Genomic DNA, 22509 nt, shown 5'->3' on the forward strand with positions numbered 1-22509 from the left:
GAGGATGCAAATTGTGTAAGAGAGTATAATCGGTTAAGAAGATAGTATGCTCCGAACTTAGGGGAATATACTATATATGAAAAGCGTGTAGTAGGTTGAAAACGAACATATGAGAAACTCTGTAGTGAGGTTGTAAAGAAGAAAAAAAATCAAGACAGTGTTGAGATTCCAAACAAAAAGAAAAAGGACACTGTTGAAGAGATTGTAGGATATCAGTTAGAAAATAGTTCAGGTATCAACTGCTATGCTAATGTAGTTGTGAACAACAAATGATGGCGAATCGGGAAAAAAGGATTTGTTCCTTGTTGCATTCTATTTTTGAAAAATTGTGTACTGATAAAACTAAAATTCAAAGTGTTTCTGGCATTCGGAATCTTCTGGATCTATGTTCTGCTTCATTACAATTTACACAGAATGTACAGCAAGATGCTCAAGAATTTCTTATGTTTATGCTTGCAGTATTGGAAGATGAAGGAATACAAATTGAAAATCTGTTTGGAGTTCGTTTCAGATGGGAACATGAATGTGAAAATTGTAGATTTACTTCTACCACTAACATAGACACTGAAAGATTCATATATTTGACAATATCAGATTGTAAAACAGTGTCTTTTAACAAATGAGTTAAATCAGCTAATCAAAATATGGAGTGTAGTCACTGCAAGTCAGAAATGTTATCAACATTATTTATAAACAGATTTGGACGATATATCATTTTAATGATACAACGTTGTACAGCAGATGGTAGAAAACTGGAAACTTTAAGTAAAAATGTAGTAGCAAGTCAACTATCAATCTCAGGAAGAACTTTCAAAGCAGTAGCAAATATTTTTCACGATGGACCTTCCATAACATCTGGACACTACACTGTCTATTTAAAGTGCAATAAAGTATGGACACATTGTAATGATGTCCATTTGCTTTTCAAATATCGGTTGCCTAGTGAATTACCAAATTCATACCTAATATTTTTGATGCCAAAGTTCTGAGAACATCATTCGGCCTATTGGGAAGATGTCATTATGAATTAATGAGATTATTTTGGAGATTTTCAATAGAAAGGATTTCAGAAGCATCATTTGGCCTATTGGAAAGATGTTAATATGAATTAAGAAGTTTATTTTCGGTATTCTCACTGCAAATGATTTCAAAAACATCATTTAGACAATAGGGAAAATATCAAGAATTTCTGATTCAATTATGTTTTCTGCTCTTTGATATTTTATTTAGAAAATTGTGTAAGAAAGAAGCATTTCATATATTTGATCTTTGTATTATATGCAATATTATTGAGGGTGTTTATTTTAGGAAATCTGAACACGTAGTTGAGTTTGTTGTAAATATTTTGAACACAGATCTGGTTTTCTTTTTAAAAATCTTATTGATTGTATTTTTTTGCTCGCTGTTCCATGATGAGCAACATTGAAATCACTGTCTATGGTGAAATTCAATAGATTCTGAGAACAGCAAAAAAGGCAAACTGTATATGTTATGTAATGGTAAAATTATGTTGTGTACTTTAACCCCTTCCATGCTCATGACGGAACGGTTCCGTCATGAGCCACGGTTGAGCTGTGCTCATGACGGAACCGTTCCGTCATGGTCCCGCCCGCGCTCGAACCCTTCAGCACCGCGGCGGAATTCGCCCAGCGCTGAAGGGGTTAAACTATAATATTATATGTTTGAAATGCATTTTTTCTTCTCTTTTACAGACCAAATTTCTAAAGTTTGAAAGTATTTAAAATTTAGATTCTAAAAAAGAACTGCAAAAATTGTTTCAAAGACTTTCATATCTACTATCAAAAAGGTAAGATTAAGTAACCCAAACACTATCCATGCAGTACTACATTCACCTCTGCACTATCCATACAGTCCTCTAACCACCTAGTCACTGCTCATTCACACCTTCAATTCCCCAGATTGTACCCATGCAGTCAAGCAATCACTGGGTCACTCCCCGTACACTCCTTCAGTCATCCAGTCACTACCATGTACCAACCCAAGCCCGTATAAATTCCCCATGCACTCTCCTTGAGGTACTCTAATCAGCCACTCGGTACCCATGTACTCATGCAATGATCCAGGCACTAACATATGAACTGCTACAATCCCTGTTTACTACCCATTCAGTCCTGTAACCACCTACACACTTCTCATATGCTCCTTTAATTCCCCTGGTAGTACCCATGCAATCCAGCAATCACCCTGTCACTCCCCGTGTACTCCTCTAGTCACCCAGCCACTACCATTTACTAATCCAAACACTCCACTAATACCAAAACACTTCTAAATTCACCATGCACTCTCCTCGCACTACTGTAATCATCCACTCAGTACCCATGTACTCATACAATGATCCAGGCACTAACACATGCACTGCTACATTCCCTGTGTACTACCCATGCAGTCCCCTAACCACCTACACACCTCTCATTTGGTCCTTCAATTCACCTCATAGTACCCATGCAGTCCAGCAATTACCCTGTCACTCCCTGTGCGCTCCTCTAGTCACCCAGCCACTACCATGTACTATTCCAAACACTCCACCAATACCCAAGCACTTATAAATTCACCATGCACTCTCCTTGCAGTACTCTAATTATCCAGTCACTAACCATGTACTCATGCAATGACTTAGGAACTAATACATGCAGTGCTACAATCACATGTGCACTATCCATGCAACCCTCTAACCACCTACACACTGCTCATGCACACCTTTATTTTCCCAGGTAGTACCCATGCAGTCCAGAAATCACACAGTTCCTCCGCATGCACTCCTCCAGTCACCCAGCCAGTACCATGTACTAATCCAATAACTCTGCCAATATCAAAGCACTTATAAATTCACCATGCACTCTCCTCGCACTACTGTAATCATCCAGTTACTACCCATGTACTCATGCAATGACCCAGACACTAACACATGCAGTGCTACAATCACATGTGCACTTCCCATGCAGTCCTCTAACCACCTACACAGTGCTCGTTCACACCTTCATTTTCCCAGGTAGTACCCATGCACTCCAGCAATCACACTGTTACTCCCTGTGCACTCCTTCAGTCACCCAGCCAGCACCATCTACTAATCCATTCACTCCGCCAATAACCAAGCACTTATAAATTCACCATACACTCTCCTTGCAGTACTCTAATCATCCAGTCACTACCCATGTACTCATGCAGTGACCCAGACAATAACACATGCAGTGCTAAAATCACATGTGTACTACCCATGCAGTCCTCTAACCACCTACACACTTCTCATTTGCTCCTTCAATTCCCCTGATGGTACACATGCAGTCCAGCAATAACCCCGTCACTCCCCGTGCACTCCTCTAGTCACCCAGTCACTACCATCTACTAATCCAATCACTCCACCAATACCCAAGCACCCATAAACTCACCATGCACTCTCCTCGCACTACTGTAATCATCCAGTCACTACCCATGTACTAATACAATGATCCAGACACTAACACATGCAGTGCTACAATCACATGTGCACTACCCATGCAGTCCTCTAACCACCTATACACTTCTCATTTGCGCCTTCATTTTCCCAGGTAGTACCCATGCAGTCCAGCAATCACACTGTTACTCCCCGTGCACTAATCCAGTCATCCAGCCAGTACCATGTACTAATCCAATCACTCCGCCTATACCCAAGCACTTATAAATTCATCATATACTCTCATCATCCAGTCACTACCCATGTACTCATGCAATGACCCAGACACTAACACATGCAGTGCTACAATCACATGTGCAATACCCATGCAGTCCTCTAACCACCTAGACAGTGCTCATTCACACTCTTCCAATCACTCTACCATCACTTATATACTAATGCAATCACCCAGGCATTGTCAATCCACTCATGCAATAACTCAGGGATTACAAATACACTTGTGCGATCATGCAGGCAGTACTCATTCACTCATACAATCACCATACACTACCCATGCACACTTTGAGTAAACCATGCTCTACACATATACTCCAGCAATCATCCAGACATTAGCATGCAGTTATTTCTCTTTTTAAACCAGATAAGGTAGTTCTGAAAAGAACTCTTTTTTTTCTTCTTTTTTGTTTTTAACTTTTTTTTGTGTGTTTTTTTAAACTATTTTGAAAATTCTTTTGGTGTTTTTGGAAAACCGAAAAAAACAACAGGCTGAAGTCTTAACTTTTGGAATTGTAAAGTTATTCCAACAACAACAACAAATAGCAACGATGGTTCCTTGCTACAGAACAAATAGCATCCACAGATTGTTCACCACAACATAGTATGGCGTTGCATTTTATGCAAAGCTATTTTAAGTTTGCAAATTCTGAGCGTATGTCCGGCCCTCGAGATAATGTAGCTGACACTCCTAAAGTGCTAGGACCAGCTCCCTGGTTACCTTGCTGCATATTTTGTTGTGCACGTCGCATCTGCTCTCGTGCAAAATGTCTTGGATGTATTGTCTGGAGGTGCTTGTACATACTGGACGTCCCACAAGAGTATTTATTGTCACTCCCTCTAGACAAAATCCGTGGGCAGAGAGTACAGCTGACCTTCCTTGCATTCACTTTCTTTTCACCATCTGGGATGGTGAAAAACTTCCAGACGATGGATTCTGGTCTCTTTTTGGGAGCTGGTTCTTCAATCTCTTCTTCATCAGAAGTATGTTGTTTCTCAGGATTGGAAGAAACCATTTCCCCAAATTTCCAATATACACCCAAACAATTTACAGACTAGCTGCAAAAACACAATAGGTGTCTCTCAAGTGAAGCTGCAGAGAGAATGAAAAAAATGGGTGGGGTATTGAACTGCTAGAATGGTAAACCTTATGAACCAATGAAATGCTTTCTTTTAAAGTCACTTGAGAGTCGCACACCCAGGACGCAACCAGCGTGCACCTGACGCGACTTCACGAAAATATATTTAACAAAAATATAAGTTTATCACAAGTACAAATATCAGATTTTTATAAATAGATTAGATAATCTATTGCTCTCAAATACACATTAAAGTTATATACATATAGTTTTGAAACATAAAAAAAGTTGTGGGAGTCGCGCACCCGGCGCGACCCCATACGTATATGATGTTATGATGGGCCCGGCACCGTGCACCTGTCGCATATTGAACGTGCACACGATGCGATCCCATATGTATATGACGTTACGTGGGGCCGGGCACCGCATACCCGTCACACACCAAACGCGTACACGACGAGATCCCATACGTATATAACGTTACGCGGGGCCGGGCACCACACACCCATCGCACACCAAACAAGCACACAACGCGATCCCATACGTATATGATGTTATGCGGGGCTGGGCACCACGTACCCGTCGCACACCAAACACGCATCATTCACGACTTTAGCAATATGGCGGCTTGAATTCGCGCACCCACCGAGATGGGTACACGATGGGTACACAACTCCACTTTTTCTTAAAAAAATAAATATATATATATATTTGTAACAACACACAAGACATTACATAATTTAAAAAAATTACAATAATAATTGAAGGAGATTACAGCTCCAAAATATCACTAAAAACAAAAAATTCAAATTACAGAAAAAAAGATAGGTTTTATAAATATTATAAACTAAAATTACCATTTAAAAAACCTTTTGAAATTCACAAAAAAAACATAGGTTTCAGGGACGTTATAGTTAGAAACTTTCATTTAAAAAACCTTTGAAATTAACTGAAAAAAACATATGTTTCAGGAACGTTATAGTTAGAAATTAGCATTTAAAAAACCTTAGAAATTCCTTGAAAAAGCCATAGGTTTCAGGGACACTATAGTTAGTTGGACATTTCACTCGTTCAAAACCAGAGCAATTTGGCCGTTATAGTTAGTAGAGCTAACTATAACTCACGCCCTGCAATGCACTGCTGATGACGTCACATATTACATCACTCATGACATGGTCAGTGACATCACTGATGACATCACTGATGACATCATCCACGTGATAATCTGATGCAACTCCTCACACCCTGATATAACATTTGATACACCCACTCTAAAATGCAGACTACTATTTTCGAAGCCATGGACACACCAATACCAGTTACAACATACCTAATCACTGATTTCTAGCTCTGCACACACATCCACTCATTCACCGATACAGTTACTCATACATGCAGTCACTCATTAATACAGCACTATCATATGCACTCATACACCCATACAATCACACACCACCACTCACCCATAGAGTTACCCACACACCTAGTCAGTCATGCAAATAATCAATAACACACCCATTTTACTCACTTATACAGTTATACACATACCACTTTGCTTATTCATACAGAAACTAACACATACTTACTCTCTTCTACAATCATTAACACAAGCACAAACTTTTTCATACAGCCACTCTCACATTCACTCACCCTCACATATAGTCCTTTATATACTCTAACACCCACATATACTGGATTTCACATATGTAGTTACTCACAAATGTACCACTGAGACATCCATTCACTCACCAACATAGCCATACACACACTCACCCACCCATACAGCCCTTCACAGATGCATCTTTAACCCATACACCCAATGAATCAACCACTCATACATCTATGCACAGTCACACACCTCCCACCCACCCACACACACACTCACACACCCATACACTCAGGCAACAAATCCATAACCCATATAGACACTCATGTAGCTACTGACCAACCCATGCAGGAGCTTACACAACAACAGACAAACTGATACAGACATTCACACAGTTTAGCACTAACCCATGCATTCAGTAAGACACATTAATTCACTTACTTATAGTCAGTCACGCACCTACTAAATCCTCCATCCAGACAGTCATACACCCACTCATTCTTCAATACACCTTGGCATATATATAAAACATATTTAATCTTTAAAGAAACACACAGTCACTGGATGATGTCATCAGGGATGTAATCAGTGATGTCATTTCAGATGTCATGAGTGATGTCATCAGTGATGTCACTGACCATGTCATGAGTGATGCAATATGTGACGTCATCAGCAGTACATTACGGGGGCGCGAGTTATAATTATCTCTACTAACTATAATGGCCGAATTTCTCTGGTTTGGTACGAGTGAAATGTCCAACTAACTTTAACATCCCTGAAACCTATGGTTTTTTCAGTGAATATATATATATATATATATATATATATATATATATATATATATATGTGTGTGTGTGTGTACATATGTATATATGTGTGTGTGTATATATATATATATATATATGCAGATGTCTCGCGCTGCAGGAAACGCAGGAAAAGGTCGGACTCAGGATCTTATTTTAAACAGGAAAAGTATTTATTGACTTGACGCGTTTCGACACACAGTCTTTGTCAAAAAGTCATACACTTGATCATGGGCGGCCATGTCTTTTAAAGAAGCATTTCCTGTTTACCATCAATGGACATGGAAAACATTTTATATTCATGTTAGCGAGTCCTGTGCACTTGTTGTAAGGCTGTTCTTTTTTCACACACACACACATATATATATATTCACTTAAAAAACCATAGGTTTCACACACGTTATAGTTAGGAATTAGCATTTAAAAAACCTTGCAAATTCACTGAAAAAACCATGGGTTTCACACATGTTATAGTTAGCTGGACATTTCACTCGTAAAAAAACCATTGAAATTCCCCCGTTAGTTCAGCTAACTATAACTCGCGCGACCGCAATCCACTGCTGATGACGTCACATATTACATCACTCATGACATGGTCAGTGACATCACTCATGACATCACTGATGACATCTCAAATGACATCACTGATGACATCACTGATGACATCATCCTTGTGATAGAGTGGCGGTCGCACGAGTTATAGTTAGCTGAACTAACTATAACGGGGGAATTTCAATGGTTTTTTATGAGTGAAATGTCCAGCTAACTATAACATGTGTGAAACCTATGGTTTTTTCAGTGAATATATATATATATATATATATATATATATATATATATATATATATATATAATGCAACTTCTGTGAATTTCCTTGATTTAACTATCCATGTGAAAAATACTGAATTATACACAATGCTGTACTGTAAGCCTACAGCGGGAAACACATTGCTTCATGCAACAAGGTTCCATCCAAGGAATTTACTTAGGAGCATTCCCTAAGGGGAGTGTTAGCGCACAATGCGTTATTGCAGTGAGCAAGAGGTTATGGATAAAGAACTATGGGCCATATGTATCATTCAAAATTGTGATCGCAAACGCCGAAATTCACAGAATTTCAGCGTTTGTGATCACAATTTAGCTAAGTGGGATGTATGAAAGGAAAACAGCTTCACAAAATAAGGAATCACAAAATTCGCGATTCCTTATTTTGCAATTGCATTTAAGGAATCTCAAATTGCGATTCCTTAAATGCAATGTAAGAGACCCAGAAAAAGTGCAATTTGGCCTTCAGGAATCGCAAATTACCACCAACTTTAAGTTGGTGGTAATTTGCGATTTGTTTGAAAAATGCACTTTTTTGCATTTTTCAAAGTGCCATGTGGCACACATACATGCCCTTAGGGCCCTTAGGGCATGTATGTGTGCCAAATGTGCACACATGTACATTTCAGGGGTGCAACAGGGTGTCCTTTTGACACCCTTGAAATTGCATTCTCAATTTGCGATTCTCTAATTGAGAATTGCAAATTGAGAATGTCTTCCCATTCATTCCTATGGGCCTCTAGGCCCATGGGAATGAATGGGGAGGTATTCCTTAATTGCGAATTGCAATTTGAAATTCGCAATTAAGGAATATGTAGGATTCGCAAAATTATTTGCAAATCCTACATACATAGCATTTTGCGATTCTTAAATAGCGATTCTCTAAAAATCGCAATTTGAGAATCGCAAAACCAAAGTTTCATACATATGGCCCTAGGTTGTTTAAAGGCATTTTTCAAAACAAGAGGCTATACATATGACTGCGTGCAGTCAGCTATGTTTAAAGCAAAGAAAAAATCAAGGGATGAAATTCTCTTCAATAAGAGCAAAATAATAGAAAATTTAGACAGTGCGAGTAATAATCAACACAGAATGATTACTACATATAATAAACAACACAATAAAGTTCGTAATTCTGTCCAAACATTGGCATGTGAGTCCTAACAATCCTGTGCTAGGGAAATTAGTACAGAGAAGACCGTTAATAACTTTTAGACATGCAAAATCCCTAAAACAGATGTTAGTCAGCAATATGGTTACACAGTCTGCATCTTAAGCTAAAGCCCGTATGTGGTTATGAAGAAAAGATGGCTTCATTAAATGTGCAAAATGCAAAGCCTGTACCCATGGGGAAAACACCTCAGTTTGTAGGTCAAGCCTTTGAAAGAGAGAGAGGAAAATCAAAGGGCAATTTACATGTAAGACAGATGTTTGCAGTCTACGTGCTACAGTGCCCATGTGGCCTGAGGTACGTGGGCAGTACAATTCTTCCTGTACACAAAAGAGTGCTGCAACATCTTAGAGCCATAAAAAATGGAGATAAATCTTATCCAGTAGCACGACATTTTGAGAAACATCACAGTCACAATGTGCAAGGACTGACATACTTTGTAATCGACACTGTCCCACAGAGTGTAAGGGGAGGCAACCAGGAGAAAAAATTGAGAAGATTAGATTTGTGCTATTTAATAGAACTTGACACGAGAATCCCGGAAGGTCTAAATATGGAAGAAGACCTGTACACACACTTATGAGGCTGTCATAATTATGCAATGAGTCCTCCCAAATCTCTGTTTTTAACTATTTACAAATTTTGTTTATTTGAGGGTTTATTTTACTTTCTTTGCACCTAGCACTTTAGAAGACTATAATATTGCTTCAGCAGAATAATATACTCTTAATAATCATAGCCCACTGGGGCAGGATTGGTATAATTAACATGCGTTGAAAACTATGTAATCTAAGGCAATGCAAGCGTCAAAATGCCCACTCGGGCGCGATCTAAGCATATAAAAATATATATGGTTGCAATTTCGATCATATTTTCCTTCTCGGTCAAGACAATTGTTACTGAATCTTTTCAATATGAGTTCAGTCCGTACATATGGGAGTAAAATCTTGAACGTTGAATCTAAAATGCCTGAGAAGGATACAAAAAGGGTATTGCAAGGATATGCATTATGAATTCATAATGAATTTATTTTTTATTGAGTATTCAGGATCTATATTGAATTGGTTTGAGCATGATGTTACTTAATTTTGTGACAAATGTGTTTTACATTTGTAACACTGTACAAACTACAAGTCTGTCTTCGAATACACTCATTGAGTATTTTTTCATGTAACATGTCACAAGGTGTATTTAAAATGGTTGAAACGTAATGAATAATTGTTGGTGAGCAAGCCTGCTGGGCAGGCGAAAGGCGTTCGACAGCCGACTAATAAAATAATTTATTTGTTCAAAACAAGGTGTTGTCATCCTTGGTGTTCGAGGTATTGGGAATTCAGATCGGCCCTTGCTTGGTTGGTCCACTATTGACGACGCGCCCTCTGTTCTGGAGCAGCGATGGGGTAATAAACAGGCAACGAGTGTGGAATATATAATTTGCTATTAATATATTGTCCAGGCATAACCAAAAACCTTAATTCTGAATATTTGTTTTCCTACTTGGTTTGATGCCACCACAAACAGACACACACACACACACACACACATCTTTATATCCACATCACTTCGCTAACTCTACATACAGTTTGACACATGCTCCACACGTTTGGCAGTAACTATGCCATCACACAATGGGAGCTCATCCTTAAGCAATAGTTCCTCTTTGACTTTGCTGATCTGCAATGTAAAGCAAATTGATATCTAATATGTTCTTCAAAATAGGGATCATATTTACAAGATGGAGGGTGCTTCCTGAGAGCTGTTACATATTGTTCAACCATTGTATTGTCTTTTTGAATTCTTTTTCCCAAAATAGAATCTTTCGAAAAATGGCACGGCACGATGGAGCGAGAGGGGGGACTGGGGATGGACAACCCAAAAAATAATATTAAGAAAAAAACTTACCTGTTCGACGCTCGGACGCTCCTCTCTGGCTCCGTCATCGTGCACTGCAGACACAGGCTCCCAGACTCCCCAGGGCCAATCCTGACGCTGCATGAAAGCAGCATCAGTATTAGTCTGAGCGACATGGCTTTGTGCTCCCAGGTAGACTGGAAGCCTGTGCCTGGTCTCTCCAACCCAGCAACACAGCTAGAGATGGACAGAGTTCAGTGCGCATGCCAGTTTGACTGGCCTGAGACGGCGGGCCAAACTATCATGTGCACTGACAACCAGTGTACCTACCAATCCCCCTCTACCTGTCATCCCCATGGACCTGCTCCCTAGACGACGCTACAGAGAAAAATAAAACGATAATAAACACAGGTTCCTTATCATTTAATTTTTATTTTTTGACTACTGGCAGGGAGGGCGACGCTCCTTCGCCATAGCAGAGGAGCCACCGTTGGTCACGTGTTACCTGAAAACAAGGTTACTGAAAATGTGAAAAATCCTTGTTGGAATGCACGTTGAATGCATACCAAATCATCATCCTAGCACATGTCAAGACCCACTGCTGTGACCTTCTCAGGTGACTTTCTTATGATGATCATGCAATGAACTCAAGTGATGAAGGTGGTAATATAGCATAATCCTAGAAATCAAGAACAATAGCAATGTCCACTATCACTGCAGCTTCACAACTTTCACACTACCAATAACCAGGCACATTGATCCGCCGCCTCACTGCAGTCAAACCATGCAATAATTGTTCACATGGTGGGCCACTTGCTTAACTTAAACAGTAGCATCCTCCATGGTAATAGGTCACTAGGCACAGGTGTTGTTTGCAGTAAAAATGTCACAAGTAAACAAATATGAAAATTGTCGTTAAGGAATTGGGTATCTATAAGCAAGGATCTGGGGGGGCTCTGCATATATTGATTGCATCTTGCAAGCCAGTTGGATGCCTTATGTGTTAGTTATGTCCAGTCAGGTGTGGCCAGACACATGCATATAAAAGTGTTTATTGATCAAGAATGTTATACAATTCCATTTACTGCAACGTGAGAGATTGTTTTTTCTGTGAGTGCATTTCATTTCAGAGGTTTTTTTAGTTAAAAAAAGAGTTTATTGAAGAAACAGAAGGTATAAATATACAATGAGACAATAAGCGATATATAATCATATGAATAAACAGTTAAAAATTAAATAAAACTTAAGTAAAAATGCAAAAAATACATGACTGAAGTGGAATGCCAGTACAAATAAAAAGAAATAGTAGTATCATTCTAGAACCAAAGATGAAGTTGATTTGAGGCAAACACTTTCCCAAAAAGTGAGCAAATGGGGACATGTAGATCAGCAGAAGAGGATGAACATGTCCAACAGGTATCAGGAACAACAGAATGTCTTTTATGTAAAATAACCAGGTGTAATAAAATTCTTTGGTAAATAAAAAATATTGTTTGTGTGGATTTCCTAATTTTGGACCATATTTTGTTCCAAATGGAGATTGGCCAAGCCACCTCAAGATCCTTTTCCCAGGATAATTCTAATTTAGATTTGTCTCTGTCATCATGTAGACCACGAAGGTGATTGTAAATGGTAGAAGCTTTGGGACACAAATATAAAATAGTATGTAACCTATTGACAGGATGGGGAGTGGGATTGCTGAAAGATAAAACTTGAGTATGAGCAGCGGAGAGGGCTTGTTTTAGAAGAGTGTACTTGGGTTGGTAAGAGGGTGGAAAGTCAAAAAGCTACCTAGCCTGTGAAAAAGATATAATTTCATTTGAAACAATAGTTGATGCGTCCAAATTAAACCTTTGTGTCTCCATGACTTCCAATAAAAAGGTTTGCTATTGATCAGTATAAAACTATTGTGCCATACTGTAAAATCAAGAAAAGATTTCAAATCTGTGGGAATTAGCTTTGGATTAAATTCTAGTAGATTGTGGTTTGCGGGTGAAGGAAATATACTCTTTAAAGGAGAGAGAAATGAATTTTCAAGGTTCACCCACAAAGGAAGATCCAACTGAGGCTCAGAAAGCCATCTCAAGGATTGACTAAGTAGGAAAGATTTATGAGATGTGGGAAAGTCAGGAAAGTTCACCCCACCTTCAGGCTTTGGTTTTATCAGTCTCAATAATGACATGTGAGACTTTTTAGTGTTCCATAAGAATGATGACAGTATGGAATTGATTTTTTAGAAGAATTTTGAGGGAATGGGTACTGGAATATTAGAGATTGTATATAATACTATAGGAGAGAGCATCATCTTAATAGTATCCAAACGCCCCCACCATGACATATATAAAGGATGCTATTTGGATGTTCGTGTGAAAAACCTTTGAATGTACTTTTCCATACATAAAGAAAGCATTGTTGGAATTGAAGGGGCAAAATACAACCCTAAATATTTTATATGTTTAGAATTCCAAATAAAATTTGAGATCGCAAAATCTTCTTTGAATGTATATTTGGTCAAAGGTAATATTTTGCATTTATCTTTGTTTAATTTATAACCAGAAACTTAAGCAAAGAGCTCCAACTCACATAAGAAGGTAGGGATAGAGGATTGTGGATTGGAGATAAATAATAATGTCATCAGCGTATGCTGCCAATGTAATTTGTTTATTGTTAGCATCAAATCCATATATATCCTTGTTTTGATGAATTGTAGACAAAAAGGGTTCTAAGGCCAGACTGAAAAGAAAAGGCTACAATAAACAGCCTTGACGTACACCTCTTCCTAAGTCAAAATAGGAGGATGTGTTACTGTTTTCAAAAACAGCTGTTCGAGGATTAGAGTATAAGAGCGAAATTAAAGATATGATCTTTGGACCAAAGCCAAACCATTTAGGCACTTGAAAGAGATATGCCCAATTGAAATGAAATGAAAACAGATTTCTAAAGCGCATGGCTGCCCTTAAGCGTCCCAGCGCTGGGTAATACACTGAGCCACTACACCATAACACCAAGAGGAACCTACAGAGGGAACAGATGAGTCTTCAATATTTTACGGAATTTTGTCAGGTTGGGTTCCTTACGCAGAGCTATCGGTAGAGTATTCCAGAGAAGACCTGCATTAATGGAAAATCGGCGTCCACCCGTTTTCACCTTTTTTGCTCTGGGTATCACTACAAGGTTCCCAACTTCAGAGCGAAGGGCTCGAGTAGGTTTATAAGAGCGGATCAAGTCTCTGAGAATGGGGGGGCCGGATCCTTGTAAAGCCTTAAACACTATGCAGAGGGCTTTGAATTTGATGCGTGCTCTAATTGGTAGCCAGTGCAGGGCCTTCAAAGCTGGCCGTGCTGAAGAACATTTGGCTGTACCGGTGAGCATCCGAGCAGCTGCATTCTGAGCTCTTTGAAGCACATTCAAAGTAGATTCAGGTGCCGCCAGGAAGAGGGCATTACTATAGTCAAGCCTCGAGAGCACCAATCCCTGGACTAGGAGTCTCCTAGAATTGTCAGGAAGAAGCTGCAGAATTTTTCGGGCTGACCGAAGCAGCCCATAGCATGTCCCTGCCACTCGCTTGGCTTGAGTAATCAGAGACAGCTCAGGTTCCAGCCATACCCCAAGACTTTTTATAGCACTCTTAGGGGCCGGAGGGGCGCCCAGACTGGCCGGCCACATACATTTGGGCAAAGACGAGCACAAATTGCCAAGAAGCATTAACTCCGTTTTCGACCCATTTAGTTTTAGCCGGGAGTCCGATATCCATGCCATGATGTTGGTAAGGCAGGCAGCAAACTTCGCCCCCTGACTTTCCGATAGCGACAGGGAAACAATCAATTGAGTGTCATCTGCATAGGTTGCCATTGTCACTCCAAAAGGTGCCACGACCTCCTCCAGCGGGGCCATATAGACGTTAAAAAGCGTAGGGCTCAATGAAGAGCCCTGCGGAACTCCACACTGGAGGGGGATAGGCAGGGATCTAAAATCACCGTCGCAGACCTGATAGAAGCGGCCCCTCAAGTATGACTGAAGCCACTGGAGGGCCAAGCCTCCTACTCCAATCTTTCCCAGACGGTGGATCAGAATATTATGGTCCACCGTATCGAAAGCCGCGCTTACATCCAGGAGGACCATCGCAGCGGAACCTCCCGAATCTAAGATGCATCTGCCTTCTTCAACCATCGCTAACAAGGCTGTGTCAGTTCCCTGACCTGGGCGGAAGCCAGTCTGCGTCCGGCCTAGTAGATTGTTAGCTTCCAGGAAGCCGGAGAGCTGGCGATTAACAAACTTCTCAGCGATCTTATTCAGGCAGGGCAGGAGTGAGATGGGGCGAAAATTCGCCAGATCGGTAGGGTCAAGGTCAGGTTTTTTCAAGAGTGCCTTGACAATAGCCTGCTTCCAGCTGGGTGGAACAATGCCGTGAGTGAAGGAGGCATTCAGAAGGTCAATTGCAGGACCGACAATGGGATCAACACATTGTTTGAGGATCCGGATGGGCATGGGATCCAACGGGGAGCCACTCTTCAGAGCCGAAAGCTCCTCACAGAAGGCCTCCCTTGAAATGGGAGAGACTATATCTAATCCCTTCACACCTGAGACCCCATTGGGGGCTGCTGTGCTCATATTTCCTGAGCTAGGGGGAAGACTGGCTAGGATGTTTCGTATTTTGGTGTCAAAAAACTGAGCCAGCAGGTTACATTTGTTAGAGTTATCCACCTGAGAGGTCGGGGAGGTGGGAACCGTAATAAGTTCTTTGAAAATCTTATAGGTTTCCCTAGAAGAGTTGCCTGCCTTATTTAATCGCTCCTCCAAGTGGGCGGCCTTCGTGGATATACGTGCAGCTTTGTATGATCTCATGGCTTCACGATAGTTATCTTTGCTTTTGACAGCCCAGTCCTTCCGCCATTCCCGTTCAAGCCTTTTGCAGTTCTTTCTCATCATCCCCAACTCTTGGGTATACCAGGATGATTTGAGGCTGTTATTTTTATTTGTGCACTTTTTGACGGGCAGAACCACGTCTAGCGCTTGGCGTAGCCAGTCATGGAAGGCAGTGTCGGCCTCCAGAGGACCACGACCAGGAGGGGAAGTGGACTCAGCGAGGGTACGTGAGAGGCTGTCAATGGGGAGTTGGGACCAGATTCTCTTATAAATAGGGGGAGTCTTCTGAAGCCGAGAGCGAAAGGGGTTCGAGCTGACATTGAGCTCTCCTACCACCAGGAAATGGTCCGACCAGGGCAGAGGAAGAGGGGAACCTATTTGAAGGTGCTCAATATTAGAAAACACACAGTCCAACAAGTGTCCTTTCACATGCGTGGGTTCCAAGTTGTGTAAATTGAGATTAGCTGTTCTAAGTTCAGATCTAAGGTCATTTACACTCTTATCTTCCTGCAGGTCGAAATGAAGATTAAGATCCCCCAAAAGCACGAAGTTGGGGGAGGATGCCGCTAGGACGGGGACAAAGTCCAAAATAGAGCTGGCAAATTTTTTAATCGTCCCAGGGGGGCGATAGACTAACAATCCAGCTAGAGAGTAATTAGGAGAAAGCTGTATGTGAAAGTGGCCGCTTTTCGCATCCAGAATAGGACCTCTGACTACTCTACACGAATATTTGTCCCTATAAATGATGGCTAAACCTCCTCCTTTTCCTTGCGGTCTATGAAGGCAGTGAATCGAATAGCCGGGAGGGAGGGAGTTGACTAGGTCAAAGTCGGAGGAATCCGACGTCCAGGTTTCAGTGAGAAATAAAATATCTAAGTTAGTGTCTTGAATCAGCTCAAAAATTTGAATAGAATGCTTAGGTAGGGATCTACAATTAAGTAGTCCTAATTTCAAGGGGTCCTTCACAGGGATTTTGATACCACTGTCCTGATTTCTAAAGTGGCAGTACTCACAGGGCGTAAAAAGGGCATCAGGTCTGATTCCGTGTGAGCAGTGACGTGAATCGGATGGCTTTAGCCTGAATAAATCTGCTTTTGAATATTTAGTGGAGTTACCTGTAGAGACTGGCAGGGTCCCTGGTCCTGTGTCCGACCTGGCCCGGACGGGCCCAGACAGGCTTGCCTCTGGCGCGCCTCTGGCGCGCCATCGGCGTGCCCGCTGCTCCCGCCCGCTGCGCGGACGGGGATTTGCCGCCATTTATGAAGCGCGAGGTGCAGGAAACGCCCTCGCACTAGACCGCCAACCGAGCAACCGCCTCACCCAAGATGGCGGATGCGTCCGGTCGCGCTAGTCGGCAGTGGAACTAAAGCCCCCGAGCCCTGAAAGCAGCTCCAAAATGCCCCTTAGACCCTCTAAACCAAGTAGCAGCAACACAGTATAAAAAATGCAATTTTAAAAAACGACAATCAAATTGTTAAAAAACGATCCAGTAATTTTAAAAGGTAATTTTTCAGCTTTCTATGGTGTTTAACAATTCAGGCATGACTCCCAGTGAGTGCGGGGGAGCAGCCAGTGTATAGGGCGAAGGTAAAAAAAACTGAACAATTTATAGCGCGAGGGGCAGGAAACGCCCTCGCACTAGACCGCCAACCGAGCAACCGCCTCACCCAAGATGGCGGATGCGTCCGGTCGCGCTAGTCGGCAGTGGAACTAAAGCCCCCGAGCCCTGAAAGCAGCTCCAAAATGCCCCTTAGACCCTCTGAACCAAGTAGCAGCAACACAGTATAAAAAATGCAATTTTAAAAAACGACAATCAAATTGTTAAAAAACGATCCAGTAATTTTAAAAGGTAATTTTTCAGCTTTCTATGGTGTTTAACAATTCAGGCATGACTCCCAGTGAGTGTGGGGGAGCAGCCAGTGTATAGGGCGAAGGTAAAAAAAACTGAACAATTTATAGCGCGAGGGGCAGGAAACGCCCTCGCACTAGACCGCCAACCGAGCAACCGCCTCACCCAAGATGGCGGATGCGTCCGGTCGCGCTAGTCGGCAGTGGAACTAAAGCCCCCGAGCCCTGAAAGCAGCTCCAAAATGCCCCTTAGACCCTCTGAACCAAGTAGCAGCAACACAGTATAAAAAATGCAATTTTAAAAAACGACAATCAAATTGTTAAAAAACGATCCAGTAATTTTAAAAGGTAATTTTTCAGCTTTCTATGGTGTTTAACAATTCAGGCATGACTCCCAGTGAGTGCGGGGGAGCAGCCAGTTTGACACGATCAAACACCTTCTCTGTATCTAAAGCCACAGCTGCTAATGAGTGAGAAAACTTAGATAATATGTCAAAAAACAAGCGGGTATTATCTGAAATGAGGCATCCTTTAATGAATGTGGGATGTCATATTCTAAGAGGTTGTAATCTACGTGAGTATCAGAGGGACGTTAAATACCTGAAAGGAACTGAGAAATGTCAAAATCTGAGGGTATGGATTCTGGTGTGTGTAATTCTTTGTAAAAAAGGAGATATTCACCCAATATTACTGAATCCTTAAACATTAATGTGTTTTGTTTATCTAAAATTGAACCGATGTCAAGCTTGTTGTTTTTGACTTTTAAATAAATTGCTAAGAGTTTGCCAGCCTTGTTCTGGCCACCATAAAATTTTGCACTGGACTTTAACAAATAAAGTGAGGCATTATCAGTCGACTCCCTATTGAATTGAAGTTTTGCCACAATAAGCTAGGATAAACAGTCTTTGGATTTCAATGAATAATAGGAATGCTCCAATTTCTTTATTCTCGCCAAAAGATCTCTAGAGTTTCACGTGAAATTCTATGTTTTTTAGAAACAAAACCAATAATAAAATCTCTGGCGGTTGCTTTAAATGCATCCCAAACAACAGCGAATGACAAATTATCAGTCTTATTTACAGAAAAATGTTCATTAAAAGAGAAGAAAAGAGGAATTAAAGTTCAATTCCAAAAGGAGAGAGTTATTAAAATGCCATCTCCTAGGTATATTAGACTTTGGCAGTAAATCCAGTTTAATGGAAATGGGAGCATGATCAGATATTAGAATTGACCCAATATCCACATCTCTTAAAGATTGAGCAACATTATGTGATATGAAAAAGTGGTCAATTCGAGATTGTGAATGGTGAGCCGGACTATAAAAAGTATATTCCCTTGTAACTATTGCCTATTCTCCAAGCATCAATAAGCTTACATTATTGTATGACATTGAGAAATATTTTATTTGATTTGTGTGATTTAAAGGAAACCAATGAATTGCGATCTATAATGGGTCACCAACTTGATTGCAGTCTCCTGCAAGAATAAAATTATCATCAATGCAGGATGAAATTTGTTGAGCTGTAGAAGACCAAAAAGAGGGGTCACCATTAGTGGGAGCATACACGTCATCACCATCAGATAATTGAGAAAGTAATTTAACATAAATTGATTTATGACAAAGAGTCACTACACCATTTCGTTTTCCATCTCCTGGTGATAAAAACCTTCTCCTACCCAGTTTCTTTTTAGTTTTAAAGATTCAGTTGCCATTAACTGAGACTCTTGTAGAAGAGCAATATCAGCCTCTAGTTTAGCTAAATGTGTTAAAACACGTTGACGTTTAATGGAAGAATTCAAACCTCTGACAGTCCATGACACAATTTTAAGAAACATGGAAATAACGACGTGACTATACAATAAATATAATGATCTGGGCAAACCATCCAAGAATATATAAAAATGTTTACAACAACCCAATCTATATATTTATCTATAATTTCTAATATGATTATAGGTGAGTTTTAAGAAGAAAGAATTCAAATACGGACGTGAAACATTAAACCAAATAGCGAAAAAAAGAACAGACAGAAAAAGAATCGTAAAACAAAGAAAAACAAGAAATTAATGTGAGAAAGAGAGAGAAGGATGGGAATAGAGATAAAATACTAAGACATAAGGATAACAAGAAAGAGAGAAAAATCCATCAAATAGAACATAATACAATGTTAACAAAAAAGAAAACGAGCCAAACATACCTATGAGAAGTAGAATCCAAGGGGAGGTTGAGGGCGTGAGGCCACATGGAGCAGATGGTATGCCAGGAATCCATGGGAAGGGTATGAGAGGAGCACAGGACAAAGTACAAAATATGGGTAAGACCACAAACACAAATGATAAACCTGCAAGGAAGCAAATAAGGATCAATTATCAATATTAAGTTATAATTATGACTCTGAAAAAATAAAGGGGACAAAGGCCCCTGAACATCCTATAGAGGCAACAAATGCTTCAACAAATTAATACTAATGTTAAAGTAATACACCAAGATTAAGAGTTAAGGATTTATGAATGTAAAAAGAGAACAAGAAGGGAACACCACTCAAGGAGCAGAAGAGGGTCCTAAAGTATCCATGTTTTGGATTTTGCATGTATTAATAAAACTCTTCAGTTTGACCGGATCCTCATAAGTAGTAGTCTTATTTTTATAGATAACTTTAAATGGGCAAGGATTTAGCAGGCCAAAACAAGTGTCAAGTAGACGAAGATCCAGTCTTAAGTTGTGGAACTTTTTGCATCTGTCAGAAGTAGCTTTGGCATAGTCCTGGGAGAAGAATAGAGGGTTTTTGCACCAAGAAATGCACTTCAAAGACTTAACAGGAGCAAGAACTTTGAGAAGGTCAGTGTATTCAAGAAAGTACATAAGGACTCCTCTAGGTTTGCGTGCATGGGAGACATATGCTGACTGATGGCCCAGTCTATGTGCCCTCTGAATGTTTAGTTGGGAATCCTCAGGCATATGTAAAATCTTGGGAAGGAAGGACTTAAAAGAAAGAAATGGGGTCTGAGCCCTCTGACCCTTCAGGCAAACCATAAAGGTGCAGATCTTTCCTTCTGCTTCTGTTTTCCAAATTTTCAACTTGTTGATGGAGAGAAGAGACCTGGGTCTGAAGAGATTCAATCTCAACTATGACAGAGCTAAGCGAGGTAATGCTCTGTTTCACTGTACTCATCCTTTCCTCCATTTGGGACCACTTGTCTGTAAGAAGCTGCAATTTGGAGTTGGTTTCTTCTACAAATGGACAAAGGGGCCGCAGCCCCTCCCTCACAGGCCCCGGAGACAGGTGCTGGCTGGTATGGACCGGTTAATGGCAGTGGCTGCAGGTACAAAATTTTTGTGGGCAAGTTTCCCGCGGGTGGTAGTGATTGGTTGCCTGGGGGGGGGGCAGTGGGGTTGCCTCGGCGGCTTGCAGGGGCTGCAGGACAGCTTGAACGGCTGTCGATCAGCCTGATGAGCACCTTGCTGCCTGCCTGCCTGCCTGCCTGCCCTTGAGGAGTACCTGTGCACGTTGCCCCCCACCATGAGTGAGACTTTGTTTACCTACCCTCCCATCCCTTTAGCTTCTTCAGATGGTTGGGGAGGCAGTTACGGAGTCATGTTTTGACCACGAAATGGGTTGCCAACGTGGGCCATCACAGATCTAAGTGCAGGCGTATTCAAGATGTTGTTGGTTTCTGATACCCCCGGGGCAGGGGTGACACGGTCATTGGAAAAGGGCTGGGTGCATCCACTACCGCAATTATCCCTGGCCCTAGGGGTTACCCCGTGATACGCCATGTGGGAGTGGGGGATGGTGGCTGCACCAGGGGACCAAGGTATGGCCCAGTTGTGCAGGCTCATCCCCCCAATTGGGTCCCAGGGGGTGTCCCTTTACTGGGTTGCTCTGGCACGGTTCGTTTTTGGGGGGCCAGCTGCCTTGCTGGTCCTAGCTCCCTCTATCTTGAGGGAGTGGAGAGTTTGCCTTGTAAACAATGCCATTAGGTACAGAGAGGTGGACAATCAAGACTCCTTAGGGAGTGTGAGAATATGCGAGCAGGAGATCAGATGTACTAGTAAAAAGTTTGCTGTATTAAACTGTATGAATTTTTGTAAATATATGGAAATGTTATGCAATATGAAGACAACTGTTGAATTTTAATGTCGTGTTTATGGAGTGTAATAAATACGGCCTGAGAATGGGTACATTCTCAAAACGCAAATCTGGTTGGCTGTTGTGGTTTCATATGATGGGTGCAGCTGTAATGTTATTCTGGTAAGGGGAGGGCAATTTCGGTCTTCCTTCTTCAGCACATCGGTCTCATGACGTGGTCCCTCACCTGTGGCCTTAAGGCACGTATCTCCTCCAGCAAGAGCTCCGTTGAAACAGGTGAGGCAGATTTTGTTGGAGAGGGAGGTTCTTTTTTTAGGAGTTTTGTGGTAGCCTTCCGAGTAGTAGATAGGACAGGATTACTGTTAGGTCCAGATGAGGGGGAACCTTTGTGCAAAGAGTCCTCCATATTTGACAGTTTTGAAAAAAGAGTGGAATTCTTAAAAAATGTATGGGCAGAGTTTGGGAGTGGGTTGGTAGCTCTTCTCAGATGTCGCATAAATGTACAAGAGTATGGGATAATGGCCAGGGGTGGGCAGAATTTGCGAAAGCGACTTTCGCAAATTATCGCGAAAATGTTTAAAATCTCCGCAAACACGTGGAAATATCGCGAAGATGCGGAAGTTTTTTCCCGCCCGTTCGCGGTATTTTCTGCGTGTTCGCGGCTCGCCAACTTAACAATGCGGT

Source organism: Triturus cristatus, chromosome 2_1, assembly GCF_964204655.1.
Source record: "Triturus cristatus chromosome 2_1, aTriCri1.1, whole genome shotgun sequence".
Taxonomy (NCBI): Eukaryota; Metazoa; Chordata; class Amphibia; order Caudata; family Salamandridae; genus Triturus; species Triturus cristatus.